This window comes from Aegilops tauschii, chromosome 4 (genome assembly GCF_002575655.3).
Source record: "Aegilops tauschii subsp. strangulata cultivar AL8/78 chromosome 4, Aet v6.0, whole genome shotgun sequence".
In the NCBI taxonomy this organism is placed as follows: domain Eukaryota; kingdom Viridiplantae; phylum Streptophyta; class Magnoliopsida; order Poales; family Poaceae; genus Aegilops; species Aegilops tauschii.
In genome coordinates, this window is record NC_053038.3 from 429732571 (window position 1) to 429736671 (window position 4101).

Consider the following 4101-nt stretch of genomic DNA (forward strand, 5'->3'; position numbering starts at 1 on the left):
TCTTTTCCGGTTTATAGGGCTTATCTCAAAATTTTAGTTTTTCCATTTTATAAGGCTCAATTTGGTTGTTCCCCAACACATGTTCAGATTCCAAGGTGCATTAAATCATTGCATGCAAGTATTAAGAGAAAATTGACCAATGCATGTACTTTATGCATGCATGCATTGCAATTAATGCATTGATAAACATAATTTTTTGAGAAAAACAAGAGCATTAATTACTAAGATAAACAGAAGGCACTGTAGAAACATTTAGGACGTGAGCTTGTCAATCTGAATGTGGAGGGACACAAGCTTAGCCCCGGCTAGTAGCTTGGGCGGAACTGTCAAGAAGGTCAGCTCCTGCACGCCGACGTCGCCGGGATCCTTGCTGCTTGTCACCTCCATTTCCACCTTGACGGCGTCAGTCGTGCCTTTGGGCTCCCCCGGCGGGCCGTTCGCCCACAGCTTGGCCACGTAGTGCGGCAGTGGGGACGCCCCCGCTCTGATGCAGACGACCGACACGGCGATAGGCGCGCCGATGTCGAGCACGCCGCCGACCAAGAAAAACGCGCGACGGTCCTCCTCCGCGAACAGCAAGAGCCGTGGCTCCGACAGTGGCACTTGCAGCTGGAGCACCTTGCCGTACTGGATTCTGTGCACGGGCATGGGATGCGCGGTGCTAATGTGGTGGTAGAGCGCCGGCGGCGGGCCTTCGTAGCCGCAGACGGGCACGGGGCATTTGCAGGGCGCGAGCGGACACACGCTCTGGTGATCGGCGAGCATGTGGTAAGTGACGTAGAGCCCACAGCCTTCGTGCGGGCACTCCACCCTCACCGACGAAAGGACGGAGTCCACCGCCGTGTTCCGCATGTCGAAGCCAGCGCCGCGCTCGCACTTCTGGCACTGCCGCTGGTTCCCGGGGCGCTCGACGCGGCAGTCCGCGCAGGCCAGGTGCTCTCCCTTGCACTGCAGAAATCAATCAAACAGCACATCAATCAAGAAACCTGCACCTTGCTCAATCAGCCGAACGGACGAGGTGTATTCGAACCTCATACACTAGAGGCGTCAAGGGGCGGAGGCACAAGGGGCAGTGGAGCACGATGAGGTCCATCGAGACCTTAGAGAGCTCCATCGTCGGGTCCTGTTCGGTCTGCATGATCTCGCCCTCCTCGTGCACAACCATCTCTCGACTTGGGCCGGGGTATTACAAAGCTTTACCGTCACATATTTTATACTACTTCAAGGTGCATTAAATCAACACATGCAAGTATCAAAAGGAGAGTCACGGCATGCATGCATGCGTTGTAATTAATGCATCGGTAAACGTGAATTATTGAAATATATCGAGTGCAGTGCTTTGATGTGCCGCGTCAACTCGTACATCAACGAGAAGTTTGATTATCCTCTCCCTCGCGGGCTTAACTGCACCTGCCTTTGGCTGTATGACAGGTTGGCCACACACCTGTCGGGCCCACCTGTCATACACGCAAAGGCAGGAGCGTCCCTCCCTCGCCCATGAGCGTGGTGGCTGGCAAGACTAGGAGAAGCTTTCGCTACACGCTCTCCCTCCCGCACGCGGTGGACATGCAGCAGTTCAATCGGTGTCAGATGGCCAGGAGCGTACTGTAGTACTCCTCCAGTGCAGTAGTACTCCATCATTGTTCGACTTCCCGAAGAGGCAAAGAGCCAAGCGCAGCCCGGACGCTCGTGTGGCAGTTTCATGTGTAGAGTAGTCTAGGATAGCGTGTATCGTGCCTGTAAGCTTAAAATCGTTGGGGTCGGCTCCATGCTATGTGGCCGTCTCGAAGTTTAAAAAAAAATTAAAATAGTCTTCTAGCCCTACATGACACCCTGGTGATTGTAGTTTGCACGCTCATCTGGTCAAGATAGGAATATATATTTTAATTTGTTTTTTTTTCAAAAGGGGGGACTCCCCGGCCTCTGCATCAGAATGATGCATATGGCCACATATATTTTAATTTGTGGTGGGTAAATGTTAGAGGTTGCAGCAAATATATTGTACACTGTGGGTCTTTCAGCCAACTTTAGAGGCAAGCATGTGGGGCCAGTGCTATGATGTGTCGCGTCAACTCGTACAACGAGGAGAAGCTTGATTTTACTACACGCCTTCTCCCTCGCCCATGCACGCGGTTGCTCGCAAACGTGGACATGCTTTTGCTTAGTAGTACTTCTACAACAAGCTATCCGTCCCGCTCGTGGTGGATGGACATGCAGCAGTGGATTCGACACTGTAGAAGCATTAGTAGTAACATCATTGTTCGTCTTCTCGAAGGGGCGAAGAGCCAAGCGCAAACCGAATGTTGCAGCTGCGAACAATGGAGCACGCATATAGCCAGGCTCTTGCATGAGACAAAATTGCTATGTGAGCCCACTATTGTACTAGTACATACAACTACTTGCTAGTATAGCCCTGTAAACCAGAAAGGAGTATTTGCCCTTCTAGAGATTTCAACAAGTGACTAGACTACACCGAGACGGAGTACATATGGAGCAAAATGAGTGAATCTGCACCGTAAATAAATACGTACTAGTTCTATCGTTTTCCTCTCCGAGGTGCACAATATTGAGTATACTGACTAGTCTCTTTTTGACACGCATTTACGTTTTTTTACACAGTACAGACGCAAGCGCTCATATACACACGCATACACTCACCCGTATGAACGCACACACGCACGGTGCTATCATCTTGAAATTTACGAAGTCACCATAGGCACCTCGTCATCGACGGGTCCATAGGTGCTTGAATGCCAAGGAGGGAGAGGGTAGCGGTTCCCGAGACGTTGAACGGTCAATGATGCATCCTCAATTACATGCAGAGGGAATTAATTGGAGAAGCAGAATAGAGCCAGCACGATGTGAATGCAACACAGTTTGGACTCTCATATAATAAAGGCGCCCCACCACTCCAATCCATCTACTCCCAAGTCTCTGCGCAACACTGCTCACTCCAATCCAAGACCAAGTGACCAGAAGCCACAAGCACCTATGGAGGCGATGGACGCGAGCGGCAGTCGGCTGTGCCAAATCATCCAAGGCGCCGGCCTACGGCCCCACACCGCGCAGCGTTTCCAGACGGTGCTGGCGACCGCAGGCATCGTAGCCCTGGACGACGCCGGCTTCGCCTCTCGCATGGACGACATGATGGTCAACTCCATCCGTAAGTTCACCGCTGTCAAGAAGCGCGCGGACGACCTTGTCGTACTGCTCCAGCCCGCGCGCCCAGGCTCCTCATTGCCTGCCACCCTCATCGGCCTCCATGGTGACGAACTCTTTCAAGCCCTGGTGGCCCTGCAGGTGCCGGAGGTCGCGACGAAGAATGTGCACCTCGAGGCCGCGCTCGCCGCGCAGCGCCTCGCCATGCAAGAAACCGTCGACCTGCACATCCACGTCTACGAGGAAATCGTCTACATAGGCCACTACAAGGCAAGCGAGGACAGAAAGACGTTGGCCTTCTTCCAGCGGCTGGAATCTTTGGACGCCATTGTTCAGAAGCACGTCGACCTGGCCACGAAAGCCGCTGCTACTTAGGCGCCGTTCGGTGGGCCGGCGCCCTGAGTCGAGGAGGTGGACGTCGTCGATGGATGCATCTCTTCTTGCCTCCTGTAACCAGCACTGCATCACCTCGTGGCCTTAATGTTTTATTAGTATAGTACTCCCTCCGTTCCCAAATATAAGTCTTTCTAAAGATTCCAGCAAGTGACTACTACATACGGAGCAAAATGAGTGAATCTACACTCTAAACTATGTCTACATACATCTGTATGCTATATTCCATTTGAAATAGTATCTAAAAGGGCTTATATTTATGAACGGAGGGAGTATATGGCATTTTTATTCCAGTCGTAACATTTTCACTGTGAGGTGGGGCCACAGTTGAGCAAACCCACCCCGCCCACCGGGCGTCGGCCGAGTTTATAATTAGAAGAGGGAAACGAGGGAGGAGAGCTAGCTGTAGCACGGACGCTGTTGTCAGATGGGACTCGTGTTTATAGAATAGGAGTACTGAGCACTCGTGCCACTTTTTTTTTTGAGGGAAAAATTAGTCGTATGTCTAGTACCACTAGTTGGGTGCGTGCGACCTATAGCTGTCATCAC